Source organism: Pongo pygmaeus, chromosome 9, assembly GCF_028885625.2.
Source record: "Pongo pygmaeus isolate AG05252 chromosome 9, NHGRI_mPonPyg2-v2.0_pri, whole genome shotgun sequence".
Lineage (NCBI taxonomy): Eukaryota > Metazoa > Chordata > Mammalia > Primates > Hominidae > Pongo > Pongo pygmaeus.
Genome location: NC_072382.2, coordinates 95,580,761 through 95,603,191, shown reverse-complemented (window position 1 = coordinate 95,603,191; position 22,431 = coordinate 95,580,761). Strand labels below are relative to the sequence as shown.

Genomic DNA, 22,431 nt, shown 5'->3' with positions numbered 1-22,431 from the left:
AGATGAAGTAACAAGCAGATTCTCGCATTGCCTTAAAGACTGGGATGTGCCTACCATTCTCCCTTCCCACCCTATGGAGCAGTGATAGGGACAGTGGGAAGTTACCGAGCTGGACTTCCTTAATCCCTGGCACACAAAAGGCCTCAACGCTCATCTTCGCCTGGGGAGGGGGTGGCCTTTATGCTTATGGTATAAGAGAGAAGTGATGGGGATGTTCTCAGGAGAGTATATTCTTGTGGTAGGAGCGGTATGCGGCAAGGCCCTGAGCACTTCTTCCCCATCAGGGGCCTGTGCACTCACAGACATCAAGAAAGGACTTCTCAGCAAGAGGCTTTGCAGGAAATCATCATGAAAAGTCACAAACATCAGCAAGTGTTCTATAATGGGGTAGTTCTTGCCATTCAAGAATGGCTTAAATATGAGTGGGGGACAGGTAAGACATTTCAAGGTCCCTTCTGACTGTCTTATCCCATTAAACTTAAGTTCTTAGATTTTATAAAAAGATGAGTAGTCGGGACAGCACAGGACTTGGTACTAAGCTCACATGGTTCCTGCATCAGTGTGAAATGCTTCCTAAGCCAGCCACCTGCCAAGGCTTATGAGGACAACAGCAAATACCCGAGGGGACAGATAGTCCTCAGGTTATAATCAGACGGTTTCTGGCAAGGTTGTTGATAAGCTGCTTGCTTGGGAATATCTGTCCAAGTACTTACTCATGAAAATGAATAATGCTGTTATGATTTCACGAAAGCCTGCCTGGCCCAGAATGTTCCTTAGGCAAAGTCCTCATTGTGCAAGTATCCAACATTTATTAACATTCTTTCTATAGGAAAGAGTGCTTCAAAAGCTCTATCTTGGGATCTCGAGGACCTCCCCCTCAAGGCAGGGGTAGAAACTCCTGGAGCAGAAATAACTACACTTTTTATACCAAAGCTTTTGCAAAAGAGGAAGAAGGAAAATATAACAGAGAGAGGAGGGCAGAAACATGTGAAGCTCTTAAGAAATGGTCTTCATCTGGAATGGAAAGTCAGAAGAAAAGGCAGTGGGCAACTCATATTCACTAGACACCAACCAGCCCTTTAAATCATTACCTCATTTAAGCCTCACAACCAAATGGAGAGACACATCATTATTTTCCTTTTCTCCTGGAGTAAACCAAAGCTCCAAGTGTTCAGTAATCCCCTACCCAAGCTAGTGAATGGTAGCAGCATTCATTTAAATCTGTATCCAACTCCCAGTTTCTCTCAACACTCCTCTCTAAGCCAGTCACCCCTGCAAGGCCACCCTGGAGGAGCTCCTGGGGACCAGGGCTTTGTTGGAATGGGTGTGGTCTAAGTAGGTGGTGCCTCCAAGCAGCCGGGAAGGGAAGAGCTTCCTGGGAAGGGTCAAGGGCATATCTAGAAAAAGAAACACATCAATCCCCAGGTATTGGGTATTCGCAGGCCAGAAATGGGAAACCAAGTCAAGGATGTCAACAGCCAGGTAGGGAGGGGCAGGCAACAAATGGTGAGTGAAGAGCAGGAGTGAAGAGGGCGGCAAAGCAGGAGGGTACAGGGGACCGGCACAGCCAGGCTCTGAGCCTACACCTTCACCCAGGCTGCCTAAAGGCACCGAAAGGCAAGGGGTCAGGGTGATCAGCTGCTGCCTGGGGGCCGGGGGCCAGGAAGCTTGGGACAGGGACCATCCGGATTCATTTTTTCAAACGTATTTCCATATCCTCTATCTCATTTACTCTTCAAGATAATATTGGGAGGTAAACACATTAGATCTTCGTGTGTTTTCCAAGTAGTCTCTGAGTCTCTGAGTCAGGAGAAGGAAGTCTCTCCCTTCTCCACCTGTTTAAACTGTTGCCAGATTATTCATCCTAGAGCTCAGTTCTATCTTGCCACTCCTGGGGCTTAACATTTTTCAGTGGTTCCCTACTGCCTGGGTTACAAATCCAAATCAATGCTCCAATCCAACTCAATGAAGGCTGTGGCTTGTATAGGCCTGATATGCACTCAGATCTATGCCTTACGTGATCCCCTCTGCCCGGAGGCCCTCTTGCCAGAACCTGCTTGTTAAGTCAATGCCCCATACATACCATCTTCCTCAATGGCTCATCTTTCAAAGCTCTGCTCAGGCATCACCCTCTTCACAAAGCTTCCTCCCCACTGACTTCCCACAGTGCTCTTCTGCACATCTTTAAATCAGAGATGTGCAGAAAATCACTTTGAACCGTGTCACACAGACATATATGTCTTATCTCCTCTAGTACTACCTCAAGGTTTTACAGGCAAGACATAGTCTGTCTCTGAACTTCATGCACGATTGTGTACCAAGTAACATCTGTCTGGTGCTTTGAAAGTTTCAAAGTACTATCATAAATACTATCTCAATTAATGTTAAAGTATCTCCCAAAGATATCACTGTCCAACTTGATAGCTGAGAAAACAGAGTCCCATGAGATCCCCAGCCACAGCCCCATGCTCTGCTGCACTGTGTGTCAGCTTAACAAGTATGTGCTATAATTTCTAGGGAACAGATTTTGCAAGACATGCACTGCCTTTTATTACTGTACAGGAAAGAAAGAGTTTCAGGTTTATGCCAAGAACAACAAAGAATACTACTTCCACTTGGCTGAGAGTGCAGAGGCAGCTGTGGGCTTTACATTTATGTGCGTCTGGCCAAATACAGTTAAAGATCACCAGGAGAAAACGTGTGCTCACAAGGCCCAGAGGAAGTAGCCACAACATCTATTAAATAATGTCTGTGGCAATCCATGCCACAGACATCTCCCCATCCACCCTCCTCCAGGTGCCTTGACCTGGAGCATAGGGTGCTGGTCACACCTGCTGCCTGAGCAGCAGCACAGGTGGCTCTTGGTGTAGCCTAGACCTGTACCTATAGATGATTAGAGAGTAACATAGCCTAAAGAAAAATAGGACTGGGGCTGGGGTGAGCAAGCCAGAGGTTTCTCAAAGACACCACGGCGGGATGGCTCTCCATTCTTGTTCCACTTCAGCAGGAGGGCTTTGGCTTACTTTTGCTATGATCTACGCACCCTATTTTTTTTGTTCCTCTCTTTTAATATGCTTTCTTTCATTCTCATGCATTACTAACACGGGGTTAGATCCTGCTCCTAGGCAGGAGAAGGGAACTAACCCTTGCTGTGTACTTTCACCCCTATTTTAAAGGTGAGGAAAGTGAGGTGTGAGGCACAGTGATCTTGTGGCTAGTGGGTTGTGAAGCTGGGATGTCAACTCAGCTCTCTCTACCTTCTAAACACAAGAAAGAGGAGGTGAAAGGCATAAATTATTAAAGAAAATCAGGTCAGCAATGGAGGGATGAGAAGGAAGAAGCCAGGAGAGAAAATCCTGGGGTTGTTCTGGAGGCTCAAAGGGAAAACAGAGAATATGATAATGATTATATCAAGTACAATCATTAGCATATACACATGACTTTAAAAGTCTGCAAAATGATTTTAATTTACAAAACAAAAAATCGGTTTAATTCACCTTAATGTAAATTATAGACACACATACCTCATACATATGGGATCCAAGTAGATTATATTACAACCCATAAAGCACCAAACTTGAAAGGTCTGGCTATATTTTAAGGTTGCCAAAAGATCTGAAAACTATTATAAATTCTCAGTGAGAACAATTATACAAAGAGGATCCTGAATGTGTGGTATAGAGAAGAGATGGACAGTGGTCAGCTCTGAAAACAAACACAGAACAGCAACAAGCACTCAGAAGGATGAAACACGTCTGAATTTGTTTAAAGCACCTCTGACCCCAACATACTAAGACCAAATGACGTTTGCCCCGAAGGGTATTCTTGGCCAATACTTATAGTTCTCAACTATCATAAAATACGATAATGTTACAAGAATCTCAGAATAACTTCTCTTACTAAAAGCAAGCCAAATTCCTCTCCTTTCACCTTTCCAGCGGACTTCAATCCAAATCCATCTTTAGCTTCAAACACATGAAATTAAATATATTCTGGATGTCCCGAATTGTCCATTACTGCCTTCACTTTTCCTCTGTGGGAACTGACTCTGAGGCACAGGCATGTTTTAAACCAGTGAGAAAATATAAGTACCCTCTGCAGCCCAAACTAAAAAATGGAATTGAAATACTTCTTTTTTTTTTTCCTTTAAACCACGTTGGTTCACCAGGTCTTTCTTTCCCACAGCTAAGCCTGGCTTTTAAAGAGAACACGTAAGGGCTAACACCTGCTCCTTAGCTAAAGCTGGGCATCATCAAATGTTTCCTTTTAAATGAATTACAAGAAGCCCCAGATGCTTCCCTCCCCATCCCTGTTGAATAGAGCAACAAGTAACTCTGGGGCATTTTAGAATGAATGGTTTGCCCCTGTGAGTCCAACAGATCAGACATGGCACTGTCAAGACAGCACTGCCCTCATCAGATGGAGGGAAGAATTAATAGTCTGTACCTGCCAAATGCATGGTCCAGGGTGTGACCACTGAACCCCACGGCCAAAGAGAGCAAACGACCACGTTGCTGGGCCTCAGAAGGGAACCTACAAGGCTTATCTAATTTAATTGGGAATGACGGTGTGAACAACGCAGCCTGCTAAGTGCAGGAACAGAAACGAGGAGGCTGGGCTGGAGATGACAGCCACAAGCAACCACGAAGACAGGATGACACCCACAAGAAGAGACAGACAAGAAAACTAAGTAGCAGTTTGAGGGATTTCCTCCCTGTGATAGGAAGTCCAGTCCCTTGCACACCCACAAGGTCTAAACCACACAAAAAACCCATATAATTCCAATGTAAATGTCACCACTGTTGGGTGGAAAAAAAGTTCATGACCTGGGTACCAGTGAAAAAAGGCATCAGAAGAACTCAATGGCATATTAAGATGAAAGTACTGGATGTATTTAAATATATATATTTTACTTTTGTCATCAGATTACAGATGATAAATACAGATTTTCAAACATACAGAAAATAATGTAACAGACACCTAAGAGTTTAAAGCAATACTGACATTTTGCTCTATTTACCTCATCTTTTTAAAATTAAATATTTTATTTTGAAAATTTTTCAGACCTACCAAAAGATTACAAGACTATTACAATGAAATCTGATATACCCAGCACTTAGATTCAACCAGTGTTACCACTCTGCCACACACCCTCTCTCTATGCATATATAATATATCCTTTACTTTTCTGAACCACTTGCGAGTTAGTTGCAGAGATCATGACCCTTTACTCTCAAAAGTGTGTATCTTCTAAAACAAGGACATTCTCTTTAAATAATCTAGTGCAATTACCAAAGTTCTTAAAATACCAGATACAAGCGATTATCTATAGTCAGATCTCCCAAACGAGCCTTTATAGCAACTGTTTTTATCCAACCAGGATCCAGTCCTGCCCTACACATTGCATTAGTTGTCCTATCTCTATAGTCACCTTATCCTGGAACGGTTCCACAGTCTTTGTCTGTCATTTGCGACCCTAACGTGTGGCAAGCACCACCTGTTTAATGCAATGCTCCTCAATTTGGGTTTGTCTGATTGTTTCTCCACACTCCAATCCAGGTTCTGCATTGCTGGCAGGAATCCTGAGGAAGGGCTGTGGGTCCTCAGGACAGCACCCTGGGAGCATCGGATGACCTTTACCCCATAACTGGGTGACGTCAGCTATGGTGGGCACTTAGTCAAGGTGCTGTCTGCTAGGTCTCTTCTGCCATAAAAGTGCCTTTCCCCGTGTGCAATAAGTGGTCTGTGGAGGGACCCTCGGAGACAGGGTCAATATTGTGTCCCAGGACACACTTTCACCCAGTGGTGAATCAAATACTTTAAATGTGGTTGCAAAATAAGTATTTTTTTCCAACTTGATTTGTTCCTTCTACATGTATTAGTTGCAATGGATTAAGAGGAGCTTTCTCTTGATCTTTTAGTATCAATATGGACTCACGTAATCCTTTGTTATTCAATATTTTATAATCCATTACTGTTATTCACTCTGATGTTCAAATAGTTCCTATCAAACTAGCTCCTGTGTCCTTCGACATGTTCCCCTCAGTTCCTGAGCAGTCCCATGGATCCTGGTACAAAATGTTCTGGGCTTGTCGTGTACTTTCTGTTTCCACTCCACAACTGGCCATTTCTGCAAAGAGCTCTGGGTTCCTTTTGGTGGGTAAAGAAATTTTAAAACCATTATTTGGGTGCTCGATGTGGTCCTTGTTACAAAGATGCCATTGTTCCTAGCCCTTCAGCAGAAACTAGAAAAGAAATCTTTTATAAAAAATTGTAAATTGAGACGGAAACTTTTACTTCTAATCCACTATCACTGAGTTCTTCTTCATCTTCCCCCATCCCATGTTTGTTCTTTCTTCTTTCACAGTGAGAATCCTGGCTCCCAACAGTATCTATAGTTATTCATTTACTCAATCCCAAACTGTACACAAAATAATTTCAGAATTCTTAAAGCAAAGGTAGTTTCTGATTTTTGTTTTAAATGGTTTAGTCTGGATACTATGTCAATAACTATCTGGAGTCAAGAACAGAAACAGAAACAGAAACCAGACAGGAACCTATTGCAATAACTCAGGAGATGGTATGAAGACACAGTCACAGCACATGTCTGCAAGGAATCTCTTCTATCACCTCTAGGTCCCAGCCTGGTACAGGCCGAAGATTTTGGTTCCATGAAATGAACATGAATGCAAAAAGCTAGATGGAAGGCAGAAAAGAAAACCAAATATCTCTGCTATACAACTATTGATATGTTCACAAACGTGTTCTGCAAAGTCACGAAAATAACAGTGCTTATGGAGCATACAGGTTTGGGGCAGATCACTCAAAAATCTATGCAATTTTTTTTTAAACCAAGAGCACTAGAATCCTGATAAAAACATGCTTGCACAATTAAGGGGTGTATAAAGAAAGGTTGAGGCTGCCGAGTTACACACATAAGGACTAAATGCACAAAGAGCAGACAGCACTGTATAACAGCATTTCTAAGATAGAGCACATTGTCAAACAAAGCCAAGGGGAAAGCAGGGCATCACGTACACGCTATAGTCCTCTTTAGCTTGCTTCATCCAGATGTTGTTACTTGATGGCACAAATCATTCACATGTTGGAAAAAATCACATATAACCAATGTGATTAGTTACACTGATATATGTTGATATCATTTCCCCTATGTACTGATCACACATATGAGCTCCTTTCCACCACAGAATCAGGGGAGGAGACGATATTTACTGAATACTACTACAAGACAGGAATTAGATTCTCTCATTCTACCCAGTAAAAGAAACCTGTGAACTAGCTATCATTATACCCATTTTACAGATGAGAAATAGAGGCTCAGAGAGGTTAAGTAAAGTAAGACAGCTAATACATGGTCAAGTTGCAATCAGCCCTGAGTGTGTGGTCATACTCTTTCCCCAACACCTATGACACCCTGAGGATGAATGGCCGGGGAGGACAGAAGGTGCAGACAGGCCATGGGGGCTGGGTGGAGTGGAGAAGATAGGCACTGTGGAATGCCAGGCCAGCCTGTAACACAAGCAGCAGCAAGAAAGGGCCAGCACCAATCTCGCCAGACAACTGGTCCTGGGCTCTAGGCCCAAGTTCATTAAAAACCACAGAGCTGACAAGACTGGCCACCTGCAGTCAATGGCTGGAGTGTGAGAACCCTACGCAGAGCGCCTAAGGCTACTCTGTGTGGGGTCAGAAAGACTGCTGACAGGGTGGAGGGGACTGGCAGCGTGGAGTTCACCTGGTGGAGACAGAAGCTGGACCCATGGAAGGAAAGGGCCAGATCAAAAAAACGACATCATCAAAAATGTCACAACAGGAATGTGACACGTGAGAGCTGGGAAGTGAATCCTTGCAGCAACCCCAGACTGGTCACACATTCACTAGAGGAAATGTGCTTGGTCTTGGTTTTTGCATTGTAAGAAATGAATGATGGGAAAAAATGGGGGAAGGAGAAGAAGAGGGACCGACTTCAGAAAAATGTTAAAGGAACAGACTATTTAAGGCCAAGGGGCAGCTTTAACAGACTTCTTCAAGTAGAAGAAGGGTTAGAACAAAATTACTCTTCAGCTGGTCTTCACTGACACAGAGGCCTAATGTGCATGAAACAAGTGGAAATCCAGTTAGATATGGGTGAGGGGGACTGGGCACCGTGGGTCACCCCTATAATCCCAGCACTTTGGGAGGATTGCTTGAGGCCAGGAGTTTGAGATCAGTCTGGGCAATAAAGTGAGACCCCATCTCTACAAAAAATTTAAAAATTAGTTAGGCATGGTGGTGTGTGCCTGTGGTCCCAGCTACATGGGAGTCTGAGGCAGGAGGATCACTTGAGCCCCAGAGGTCAAGGCTGTAGTGAGCCATGTTCACACCACTACACTCCAGTCTGGGCGATATAGAGAGACACTGTCCCAAAAAAAAAAAAACAAAAAAAAAACAAAAAACAAAAAGATATGGAGGAGGGACTTTTAGCTTAAAGGGGAAAAGTCAGGTAGGTCTTCTATAAACAGAGGTTCTCTGGAGTCTTTATTCCTGAATGTTGCTTTAAAAAAGATTCTATTATATTCAACAGACATTCGGTTTTCTCTTTTACTTCCCAGTAACTTACTTAACCTCTCTGAGGTTTTCTCATTAGTAAAACCTCATAGAATTCCTATGAGGATTAAATAAAATGTCTACTATAGTACCAGCACACAGTAAGAATTCAGTAAATAGGAACTAATATTTTTATTTCTTTGTCAGGCAACATGGTAAGCACTGGAGACAGAAGAATGGAGGGCTCCCTTGTCGCATCCTCTATTACTTTCTTCCGTGCACTTATCATGAATTTCGGATTTATTTATTTACCCATCTGTCTTATCCTCTACAATACTAGAGCAAACACATCATGAAAGCAGGCCTCCTTGGATAACTGGGATCTTAGATTTAAAGGGGCCACAGCCTGAAACTAGATCCAACTTCCTTAAGTCCTTCTGCATCATCTCTCCCTCAAAGATGCCTTTTAAAAGCTGGGTTTTGTCGTTCTTGCAACAAAGAAACCCTTTTGTGTAGGACAAGGCCTTGAGTGTTTAAATTCAGTACTGAAACAAAGATTGGTGACTCTGGCAACATGAAAAGGACTTACAATGACTGCTACTATTACGTAGACAACTGGTCATGAGACCTCTTTGCAAACAAGGGCATTCTAAATAGACAAAAACTCATGACAGATGCAGACGCTAGAGTGACAAATGCTTTTTCAAGGAACCTCAAAAAAGAAAAGGGACATCCACACTTTTTCATCAGAGCTGGGTATTTAATGCCACATGGCCTTTGTGCCAGCAGCACGCCCTCCCCAGGGCTCCATTCTTCCCATTTCTACACGGGGCAACAGAGCACAGGTATTCTCCCTAAGGCTCTCAGCTCAACTGTGTGGAGCTTAAGCCAAAAAGCATTCACTGGGCACCTATTATGTACATGGTACCATATGCAATGCAAGGGATTCAAAGATAAAGAAGACATGGTCCCAGCCCTCCAAGGGCTTACAGTCCAGTGGAGGCAGCCAAGGATATAAACCAGCAATTATTGTAGACGAAAACAAATCACATAAGGGTAATGACTGAACCATGACAAATGTTCATACTCAAAGGAGGAGAGGAGGGAACCCAGGCTTGGAAAACAGCATAAGAAAACACTGAGTCTTTAAAGCTGACAGCCCATTTAAGACAGGAAGCAGACCACTGTGTCTGGAGCACACAGTCAAGCTGGGGTCAGATAAAGGACATCCTGGGGTGACAGACTGGGAAGTCCAGACTTAAATTTATGAGTAAAGGCAAGGAGGGATTGGCAGGTGAGGGTGGGGAGCTGTGTTTTGTGTTTTCAAGTCCCCAGTGGTACTATAATCCATACACCCATGCTCCTAGTGACCAGCTGAGGCTGCAGTGCTGAACTGAGGGTGAGGTTGGTGGTGGCGCTTAACAGACTAGGCACCCTCCCCAGCAGGAATCCAAGGGGTGGGAAAGATAATCCCAGGGCGGCAGAGCCAGAGACCCAGGACAAACCAGCAGCTTCCCAGAGACCCAGGACAAACCAGCAGCTTCTGAGCTGGGCTGTGAGCTTGCCCCATGCAGTCCTGTGTCCCTCAGACACACGACAGGAAAGGGCAGAGAGCACACAGCAGTGCCTGAGAACCCAGGCTCTGGAAAGAGCAATGCACTCTAGCCCCACTCTGTGTGCCCCAGACACATTCCCCAACCCCAGCAGCCCCAGGTCGTCACCTGTCAAAGGGTCAAAACAGGATTAGGGGATGTTTAGCAGCTAACCTGAGCTGAGTGCTTCCTACGTACCAGACACCGTTCCAGTGCTTCGAGCGCTAATTTATTTAATTCTTACCCTGTGACACAGGTGAGAATTCTATTACTGCCCCATTTACTGACAAGGAGGCTAGGCACTCAGAAATTCTGTAACTTGTCCAAGGTCTCACAGCCAATGTGTGCCATGCCAGAATTGGAACCCAGGAAGTCTGGCTTTATAACTCATGCCTTAATCACTATTCACATTTCCTAATAAATAATATTTGCTAGTTGACTAAATGTAAACAGGAAACAGAGGGCTCAGAAGTGAAACAACTAGGGTTTTTTTAAAAAACATTTTAGCTTAAAAAATTAATTAAAAATAGTTAAGATGGATTTCAGAAGGAAGGGGTATTTCATAAGCCAAGAAAAACAAGCTGAGACCTGTCAGTCTCTCTAGGATCAAACATCCCAAGCCAAAGAAAAAGGTGGGCACTGGCGAGGGAGGGGGCAGTCACCAGACACCGCCAAGTGTCACAGTGAGCCCAGAAATGTGTGTCTCATGAAATCCCAGTGTAAATAGGGAACTACAAGCTAAAACAATGAGATGGCATTTTAACCATTAAGATTGGCAAATTTAAAACTGTGAAAGTATTAAGCACTGGTAAAGAAGCGGGGCGGGGGGTTTGGCCTATATTGGTGATGGGAGTGTAAACTGGTATTCTGGAAGGCAGTTGAAAGTGCCTTTTAAATTTAAAATGTGCACAACTTTTGTCCCTCTGATTTCAAACCCCACTAGAACAATGGTTCTCAAAATGTGGTTTGGAAACCCTGGAACCTGAGACCTTTTCAGGAGGTTCATGACATTAAAACTATGTTCACGATACTACATTGTTACTTGCTTTTCTACTCTCGTTCTCTCATGACTGTATGCAGTGCAGTTTTGGAGGCTATTGATGTGGAATATTACAACATAATGGATGAGAATCCAGAATCCAGTCATCTACTATGAAATATTAAGTAGATTTTAAAAAATAGAAAATAATGCTATTCTTATTACTAAGTTTCTGTTTTATAATTATTTTTCATAAAAATATGTTATACCTGAACATGTAATGGGTTTACTTTAAATCAATTAATAAATATTTTTAAATCTGTCAGTTTTAATTTCTAATATGATAAATACCAATAGACAACAAAATCTCTTTGGAATTCTCAAGAAATTTTAAGGGTGTAAAGGGGCCCTAAGACCAAAATGTTTGAGAACCACGGCTCTAGAGAAACACATTCTGCACGAAGAAGCACATGCAAGGATGTTCATTAAACCACTGTTTGTAGTAGGAAAAAGTGGAATGAACATACTAGCCCATAAACGGACGGTTAAATGAATTGAGGTAGAGTCACATGATGGAAAATTGTGGCACATTTAAAAAGATGAGGCAGATCTGCATGCACTAACATGAAGATATATCTCTGGGACATATTAAAGATAAATGAGCAAACTGCAAAAAAATGAGCACTGTAAAAGAATATGCACTAAACAGGAACAGTAGTTACCTCTGGGGAAGAAACTGAGATTGAGGTGTGTCCATAAAAAAGGGCAGGGCTTTAATTTTTCCTCTTACTGTCTGAACTTTGACATATATAGACATTTGGCAAATTAAAATTAACCTGGAAAATTCCCTCCACTGCCACACCAGCAGTAAGGTGAGGGGACCTGCTGGGGCTGATGCAGTAAGCACCCCAGGACAGCCATAGGGTGCCCATGAATGGGCTTTTCTCATTAGCTGAAGCACCAAGTCCATGTATAGCCTATTTATCCTTCATACTGAAATATTCACCACTTTCTGTACCGATCTGGAAGTTGTAATCTTTTTCAAAGCATTTCTACTCTATTAAGCTCATCCATTATTTATTACAGCTTCCCACAATTACAAGAACAGCAGTAATAGAACTTCTGACCAACCAGCTATAAATTGAGGATTCCCACAACTCCTTCCTAGGGTTCATTCACTTGCTAGAGTGACTCACAAACTAAGGCAAACCCTTTACTTACTATTGGCAATTTACGAAAAAGGATCTTTTAAAGGATACAAATGAACAGACAGGTGAAGAGATACACAGAGCGAGGTTCAGAAGGGTCCTGAGTGAAGGAGCTTCTGTCTCCATGGAGTTGGGATGCACAACCCTCCCAGTGTGGATGTAACCTGGATGCCCTCGGAACCCTCTCCCTGGGTTTCTATGGAGGCATGGTTGATTAGATCATGAGCCACCAGTGATCAACTCAAGCTTCAGCCCCCTCTCCCCTCCCCTGAGGTCAGGGGTTGGGGCTGAGAGTCTCAACCCTCTAATCACATGGTTGGTTCCCTTGGCAACAAGCCTGGCTCACAAGGCTATCCAGGAGACCACTGCCATCAGTGACCTCATCAGCAGAGTGCTGGGAAACCAAAGATCAAATAAATATTTATTATATATCAAAATAGTGTTCCTCATAACTACAATATTTTAAAAAGTCCAATAGTGAGCTAGCCTGACAAGTTTCCAGTAAGGATCCTACTGATAATGATGCTCTTCCTATAATTCAAGAGCCTTTTAAATATTTGATATATTATGAGAAATTAATCTACTAAGGTGATGTGACAATTGGTGCCAAGCAAGTCACTCACTTAGATTGCTGAGCTTCAGTTTCCCTGTCATGTTTCTAATATTTTATAACTTTAATTTACCTAGGTATCTACTCACATCTAAAAACAAGCCAGTATGAAAGCAGTGACAAAATGGATGGTCTGGTATTTTCATGAAAATTAATAGACCAGTGGAACAATATAAACAGCCCAAAAATAGGCTCACTTACTTGAGTTAACTATATGATTGGGAAATCATCAAGGATCAATGAATAAGGAACGGGTTCCTCAATAAATGACAATGGGGGGATTGTCAGCTAGAGTCTTGACTTATAGCACCAAAAGAACAAAACAGACTATAGAGGTAAATGTTCAAATAAAATCATTAAAGATCATTTTTAAAAACTGATAGACCTAAGGATGGGCTATAACAGTCTAATCATAATGGAACTGAAGAAATAATTAAAAGATGGGTAGTTTTGATGACTTAAAATAACTTCTGCTTATCAAAACTTATACTGTAAAGGTTACTGAGGGATGGCTGTCAGGGGAAATGGAGATGGTTAATGGGCATAAAAATAGAAAGAATGAATAAGATCCAATATTTGATGGTACAACAGGGTGACTGTAGTCAATAATAATTTAATTTTACATTTTAAGATAACTGAAAGAGTACAACTGGATTGTTTGTAATAAAGGATAAATACTTGAGGTGATGGATGCCCAATTTCTCCTGATGTGATTATCACACATTGTATGCCTGTGTCAAAATATCTCACATACCCCATGAATATATACCTTTACATACCCACACAAATTAAAAATTAAAAAACAAAAATGCTTAACATAAACAGAATTTAAAGGAGACTGACAACTGGAAAAGAAAATACAATAAAGGCTAGCTAGAAAATATTTGAAACATAGAAATAGTTAATAAAACCCATTGAGAAACCAACATCCCCTTGGAAAAGTAAGCAAAAGATAAGAACGGACAATTCACAGAATTATATAAATGGAAAAAATACATATGAAAAAACATTCAATGCCGTAACTGAATAAATGCGACTTAAAACAATGACACACCTTTGTTCACCTATTAAACTGTGGACGACAATCCACTAACTTTTGCCAGCTGTGGGGAAAGCCACTCCCTCAGCTGCGGGGAGAAGTATCCATTGGAGGTCTATCCAGAGGGCAACCCAATCACACCAGTCAAGTCTTAAAAATGTCTATGTATACTTTGACCTTGTAATTAGAATTACACAATCCGTTGAAATACTGAGATCTTTAGAGAGGTGGTTTATTATGTACAGGAGTGTTCTTCACAATGCTATTTATATTACAAAAATTGTGAAACAGTTAAATTTTGACATGTGCACAACACTCCATGTCACTACCAACAAAAAAATCATGGACAACAATTTAGGAACATGGTAACATGGCCTTGACTTAGTGTTTGGTTTTTGAAAACTTTTTAAAAGTTACCGGAGATATATATCTATATCTTTATCTATATATATAGATAGATAGATAGATAGATAGATAGATAGATAGATATAGATACATATACACACATACATCCTGAGGGAAAAGAGACCGAGATAGAATAGTGGGTATCCCTGGTAGTATTATAGATTTACTGCTATTTTCTCTTCTGTATTTTCCATATTTTCTACAGTAAGTTTTATCTTTATAATCATATAATATACATATATAAATATTTATATTTTTAAAAGGAGTGTGAGCTTTATAGAGAATTTATTAAAAAACAACAGAGTCCCCTTCCCACTACCCCTTTCACCCCCCACAGAACTAGGTGTGCCTGGTACCAAGCAGATGGCAGATTCTCTTTAGGCCCCCTTCTCCCCAAGTAACTAATGTCTCCCTGCTGCCCCTAGAAACCCCACAGCATGCAGTGGGGCCTGCCTCGCCCAGAGTTCCTAGCTCAGCCAGGGCAAATGCCCCCAAACTGCCTCCCTTTCTCCACTTTGGACCAAGCTCTCACTGCCTCAGTTAGGGGTCTGACAAGGAAGCAATCCAAGAAAGCAACCCGCTGCAGAAAAAAGGTGTTTGCGTGGTTTTTTAAAGGGATGTTGCTAATCCAAACCTAGAGTCCATGAAGGTCCTAAGGCCTATATTCAGGTTTTATCTATTTGTCTATATATTTTGAGACGGAGGCTCACTCTGTCGCCAGGCTGGAGTGCAGTGGCATGATCTCAGCTCACTGCAACCTCCGCCTCCCGGATTCAAGCGATTCTCCTGTCTCAGCCTCCCAAGTAGCTGGGACTACAGGCATGCGCCACCACACCCAGCTAATTTTTGTATTTTTAGTAGCGACGGAGTTTCATCATGTTGGCCAGGGATGGTCTCGATCTCTTGACCTCATGATCCGCTCGCCTTGGCCTCCCAAAGTGCTGGGATTACAGGTGTGAGCCACTAGAAATGTGTAGCATCTCCCCCCATTCTCTCTTGTTCCTGCTCCTGCCATACAAGACGTGCCTGCTCCCTGTTTGCCTTCTGCCATGACTGCGTTTCCCGAGGCCTCTCCAGAAGCCAAGCAGAAGCCACTAGGTTTCCTGTACAGCCCGCAAAACCATGAGCCACATAAACCTTTCTTTATCAATAACCCAGTCTCTGGTATTTCTTCACAGCAACGTGAGAGCCGCCTAATACTTCTAAGTATCAAGTTTTTTTCTTTTTTTTTTGAGACGGAGTCTCGCTCTGTCGCCCAGGCTGGAGTGCAGTGGCACGATCTCGGCTCACTCCAAGCTCCACCTCCCAGGTTCACGCCATTCTCCTGCCTCAGCCTCCCGAGTAGCTGGGACTACAGGTGCCCGCCACCATATCTGGCTAATTTTTTGTCTTTTTAGTAGAGACAGGGTTTCACCGTGGTCTCCATCTCCTGACCGCGTGATCCACCCACCTCGGCCTCCCAAAGTGCTGGGATTACAAGCGTGAGTCACCGCGCCCGGCTGATATGTATCAAGTTTTAAGGACACATGGTCCCTGCCCTAAATGACAGTATTCAACAAATAAGTATGCAAGTAATTACCTAACTTCAAGTTGTGGTAAATGTTAGGAAGGAAACTTAGAGTGTTAGGAGAACATGTATCATGAAGTTCAACTTAGAGTTGCAATTCTACCTCCTGAAGGAAGCCCTTTCTTTCTTAAAACCAAGAGCACATCAAAATGCTTCTTCCAAACTTCTAACGCACTCACATTTTGAGGGAGTTAGGGCTGGATAGTGTACAGGGCAGTGTTTTTTTTTTTCTTCCACTTATTTCAAATAGGAACGCAGGAATGCAAAACTATTCTAGGAAATGATTTCATCCTTCTGGAAACTGATACTGCTGCAGTCTCCTTTCCTTTTAATGTTGGGAGGAGAGAAATATTTACGAAGATTTTCATGCAAACAAGCTTTATGTATGAGTACAAATTTTGAAAGAATGTAAATGTCCATCAGGGGAATGCTTAGATGAATTTTAAGTATATTCTAAGCTATGGAATATTGTTCTATTATAAAACAGTGAGGTGACACCTATGTACTGGCACGGAAAGCTCTCCAAACATACAAAGTGAGAAAAAGCAAGCCACTATGGTATGACTCGATTTGTTTTAAAAAATAAAATAAGGTGTACACGTTAATGCAGACAAAGTACAGCAATAAGGCTGCACAAAGTGTCCACCTACCTTCAGCACATGGTGAAAGAGATTTATGAATCCTTTACCATGATAATGTATTTAGGTACTACTGGTACAAGAAAAACATTAACAAGGTAAAACATGTATCCAACAGTAGACTCTCTGGACAGCATACATCCTTCTGGAGGGGTTAGGAGTCTCTCTTGGCTCTTTGGTTTAGTGTGAGTTGAAGATGTTCTATTATAGGACCTATGCCAAGAGACCCTAAATATTGGCCCACTCTGATAGACAACCCTGAAAAGAATCGATCTGCTTTGCCAGCTGGTACATGCTAAAAAGCAGCCTAAAGATATTCCCAAAGACTGGTCTAAATTCAGCCACAACAGAGCAGATAACTTAAGCCACCCAGCCGCTGACTCAGTTGCAGAAAATGAAAGGGGAACTCCAAGCAAACTATATCGGAAGCAACTGCAGTTATATCTATCCTTTGACTCACTGGGGCTGGCCCAATGCCTGCTCTGTAATGATAGCAAAAGAGCAGTGCTAACTCAGAAAGACCAAGTCCTTCTCTACCCAGAACGGTGGCTGCCCACTGGGAGGTCAGTGGGGGAGGAAGGCAGGGTCCCCCGCTGACCAGACACCCTTTCCCTAGTAGACTACTGGCTGCCCCAGCTCCCCACCTGGTCCAGCCAGCCAGAAACACCCTGGCAGGAGACAGGGGCTCTCCTTCCCAGGGGATATGTGCCACACGAGGCAGCAGGGAATCAAAGCAGCCCCTGAAGCCTCAGGCCTTGTACAGCCCTATGCGCAGGGCACAGGAGGCCCTGTCAAAAGACCCCTTGAACATGAATCCCATTCAGAGTCTGGTCTGTTGACAGTTTTGTCTTCATCTAGGCTGCTGTAAGAAAACCCCACAGACTGGGTGGCTTAAACAACAGTTATTTTCTCACAGTCTAGGAAGTTCAAGATCAAGGTAACCAGCAGATTCGGTGTCTGGTGAGAGCTCTTTTCCTGGTTTGCAGATGGCCCCCTTCTCCCAGCATGCTCACACACCTTTCCTTGGGGCCACACTTGTGGAGAGAGGAAGAGGGAAGAAGAGAGTAAGGGGGGTAGTGGGAGAGAGAGGGAAAGAGGGAGAGAGGGAGGAAGAGGGAGGGGGGAGAGAAAGAGGGATTTCTTCTTTTTCTAAGGGCATCCCATCATGAAGGTCTCACTCTGATAATCTCAACCAAACCTAATTACCTCCCAAAGGGATCTCCAATTAGCATCACATTGGGGATCAGGGCTTCTACATATGAATTTTGGGGTTGGGAGACACAAACATTCAGTGCATAACTGCAGCACACTAAGGGAATTCATAACTTTAGAGAAATACTTCTAGAATTTCAGAGCTTGAAGATCACATCATGCAATCATGCTTATATTCTACACAAAGCTGTCACCCAGCCATTTCCTAAACCTTTCCCCCTCTCAATGAAATGTGCAGCACCTCTAGAGGCATCTGAGAGTAGATGTGTTAGAAATGAAGGGCCTCGAGGCACTGTCTCCCAGCAGCTTGCACAAGGTGACACCCACGGGGTACCCAAGCCACACAGATCACACTCATCCTTCTTCCACAGTACACCATTCTGCACTCTGAACACAGATTCTTCCTCATCACAAAAATAACATAAAAAAGAATCTGAGGCACACGCAATATAACCTGAGCTTATAAATCAAGTGGAACAACTTACCTATCATGACGACGTGCATCCTTTACTGCTATCATCAGAGGCAGGTGTCTGGGAGGTGGCCAGGACAGGCCTGACCCAGGACAGCACTTGTATCATTAAATGGCACTCAGAGGGCGCACTTCCAAGCAACTGGGACCCTTATCCAGAACACCCCATCCATTCCCTCAGCACAGCCACTCTGGGAGAGTTCTCTAGTGTGCTCTGGCACTTCCTTCACTAAATTCCTATGGAGCACTTGTTGAGGGCAAGACATGATGGAAAGCAAGAGGAAGGAAAAATGAGGGCTGGTGAAACCACTGATTCTCCCTTCTCTGGCTCCCACCACACAGCCTTTCTAGCCCAAACTCACAATTAAATTTAAACTGTCTTTTGCTGTGTGTCACTTATTTTCCCCCTACCCAGCTGAATCTCAAAGGAGGCAGACCTGCAGTATTTTAGAAAGGCTCAGTAGAAGTTATCAGGCCTAACCAGACAGGTGCACATTTTAGTTCTTACATTCAATCCTTAGTATCTCACTGTCCAAAAGCCTTCCAAATGCTCCCAGGCACAACTCAGAAGAGTCTCCTTGCCACTCCCTCGGGAGGGTTTCTGCTTGTAATTCTCACTATCACAGGGCACATCTGGACTAATGAGTGGCTGCCGCAAAGACTACCAAAGTTGCCTCCACCTTGGCCATGGCACCAGCCTTGCCATGCCCCTCCAGACCACATCACTTCTGCAGTGACCCTCAACCTGTGATTGTGGGCAGGCAGACCAAGATCTGGTGAATGAGCAAGGCAGAGTCCCTTCTGTTCTCTGTCCCCAACACAGTCCCCACCAGCCCAGGCAGCCTCACACCAGTGCCTACCACATGGGACCTGTGTGAACTGCTGTGGGAGGGAAGGGGCCAGAACCTCTGAGGAGTGGACGCTTCACCTGCAGCCACCATGCTGGCACCCAGCAGGGCTTGATAAAGGTCAGCTCGCTGCCATGCCCATGGGTCTCTGTGGCCCGGGCAGGCTCAGTCCCTCTTTTCTGAGAGGAGCCCAGTGGGCTGAACTACTAAGAGAACAGGCCAAAGACTAAAGGGAAGCCTTTAATATGAAGCCAAGTATTTTATCATATGAGGACATTCCCTCTCTCTAACCTGCAACACTCCCACCCCCACAGAGAACCTGCTCTTAAATCTAAAGCACAATCCATGCACATTTCTTGATTTAATAGATTTTCTTTAAAGTAAAAAATCATTTATTTAAAGGAAAAATCGCCACAAAGTTTCAACTTGAACCCTATTTTATCAAACACCAGTTGACAGAAAATTTAATTTTTGGAAAGTAACTGGAAAATATAATTTATTTTACGCTTGAGGGGATTTTATATCAAAAGAAATGAATTCTTATATATACTAGTTTATCATACAGGTGGAAAAAGGAAAAACATGTAATTACAGCTGATTTTCTCGTTTCTAATTTTATACACACACACCCCCCCCAACACAAACAGGAAAACAATGGGATTTGCTGTGCCCTCTTTCATGTGGAGCCCCTGGACCCTTACTTTGGCTCCCACCTCTCCATGTGACGGTGCCGCTAAAGCTCCAGCGGCCACATGTTGTCTCACATGTCTCAGCTTCAGCCAACACTGCTCCACACACTTGGAATCCTGCCTCAGGGGCCAACTCTGCCCTGAAACTCTCACTGTTCATGAGTCAGAAGAAACCCCTCCTTCTGCCTTTCCACAGCATCAGGCTTTAGTACACACTTCTGACACTGCCCAGGTTCCATGAATCCTGCATTAGGAAGGTTATGCATTCAACTTCTCTACTAGACCGTGCTTCCGGAGGAAAGATTCTTATGTCCTACGTGTGTCTGACATCCCATTGCCAAGGTACAGCATCATGCACATAAGAATCAATTAGCAAGGTCTGATGATGCCAAAAGCTATCACCTTTAATTCACAACAAATGTTTATAGAGTAGTTTCAATCTCCATGCAAAACATGCATAGACAGGTTATAAAGCTCTGTGTTAAGTTCAACAAAAGAGTACTCCAAGCACCAGAGAGGGAAGGAGTAATTATCAACAGAGGGAGGATGAAGCCATGTTTTAAGTCTGTACACCTTATCTCAGTGTCTTCCTGGGGCCTGTGTTCATTGACCAATATGGTGGGCAAAGTGCCAGCTCCATTTCAATTACTTCACTCTCCCTTTATTGTTGTTTTTTTTTTGGTTTGTTTTTGGCTGAGTGCATTAAACTAACTACACAAAATTAAATGCTCCATGACATGATCCCTCCCACTGTACCAACTCCATGTATTAATCTATGTACCTCTCCCCTCTTCTGGTTTTATCTAAATGTATACCTGATCTAGTAGGTCTTCCCTGGTCCTGTTAGCTTCATCCTACATGTCTGTCCTCCCCTGGAACTCCTGAAAACACTTCAGAAAACATGGGAGTCTGCTCAACAGCTCCTCACCCAAGTGCCTGACAACCTTCACCAGCCTGGAGCTCATAGCTTAACACCTGTCTGGGTGCTGAATTACACACAGCTGAATGACGTTACCTGCTAACAGATACGTTCTAGTGCCCAACTGCATAGTAAACTGCCACAGGGCAGGGAGAGGGCAGGGCAAGAACAAGGTCTCAAAATTCTTTCCCATCTCCCTCAGCACACAACAGTGTTATGCACACAGCATGAGCTCAAACTCTTGCTAGGTAAAACCACTCCCAATAACCCAAAAATACCTCTCAGACGGCCCACCAATTTAGATGTACCTAAGGCATTACAGGTACAGGTGCCTTAGGAGTCCCTCTAGTACATGCGCTAGAGGTGGAGATTGGTCACAGAGGGTGACTAACTCCTCCCTCCTGCCTTTCTGTCCCAACCAGGTACCCAAGACTTGCACCTCCAAGACAGGGACCATGCCTCTTTTACTCCCGGGTCCTTGGAAGTCAGCACCGAGTTCAGCACACAGCCAGTACTGAAGGAGGAATTGACTGTAGGGAGAGATTATCTCCAGGACTCATGCTACTTGGTGGTTTTGCTTTTAGCTGGAAGCCTCAATTCACTGTCAAATGGAAAGTTAAAGAACATCCCGATGACCATGCCTACGCAAAGAGCAGGAAAACTAAAAACTTATTTTCCACAATGAATTTGGCAACTTCCTGCCAAGCTGAACAACTTACTGCTGCGGATTGCAAAATCACTCATCATCACTCTTTCCTAATCAACTCTTCCCTCAACTTCACAATTACCATCACCACCAACACCACACTCCACTCACCCAGACATACAACCTCTGCAGCACGTTTGACCAGTACCGCCCTTCATGGCCTATTAAAAACTAGGTACTCAAGTGCTGCTTATTTACTCCTTGATCTCACAGCAATCACCCACCCATTTTCTTCCACTTTTCACACCCTCTGTGCACAAGACCTCAACTGACGCCTTGCTCTCTGGCACCCAGCCCTCCAGGCCCCGTTCTCTCACCTTCTTCCCAGACCCTAAATGCCACCATCAGGCTAGTATTTACATAGTGCTGTTTTCACCCAGTCTGTCCTCTACTCAAACAATAACTTCACAGTTCTGAAACCATCAGCCTACATTCTTCTGTTCCAGGCTGACCCAGGCCCATATTCACTCTCAGACTCCAGGAACTCTGACTTATCCTCCTGCCTTGGATAGGACAGTCACTGTGTCTCTCTTTCCAGGAACGTATAACATTCTCTGCCATCTCAAAACCTTAACAAAGGTCTTACTCCTGCTTATCCAAATCCCACCCACCCTCTGACAAAAGTTTTCCCAAAGTCCAGCCGCACTGGGTCCTCTCTCTTCCCCCTGCCACAGAACTGTATTTAACCCTCCTGCACTACCTTCCTGTTGGTTCATAAACACTCTCTCCTGTGCGGAAAGTCAAAACAGCTGATGAGGAAGGTAAGGCACGTAGCCACGTGATCCTGCCCAAACCACCAGACTTTCCAATCTCACACAACTGTTATGAAGCTCAAATGATTATTTACAGGAAGAGGACTTGTTCATCTCACATTCGTAAGACCGTCCAAGTGGAGGATCCCTCTAATGCCTGCCAAGTGCAGATATTTCCTATCATTCACAACCCTAGAGAGCTAAGATCTCAGCAAATACCAATTATATGCAAGACACTGAAAGAACACACT

The 22,431-nt window shown here is 43.5% G+C and overlaps 1 protein-coding gene across 1 annotated transcript in view; it reads right to left on the bottom strand.

Annotated features, from left to right (window-relative positions):
• PANX1 (pannexin 1) overlaps positions 1-22,431 on the bottom strand; it is a 53,337-nt gene that overhangs the window by 29,351 nt on the left and 1,555 nt on the right. The window lies entirely within an intron of this gene.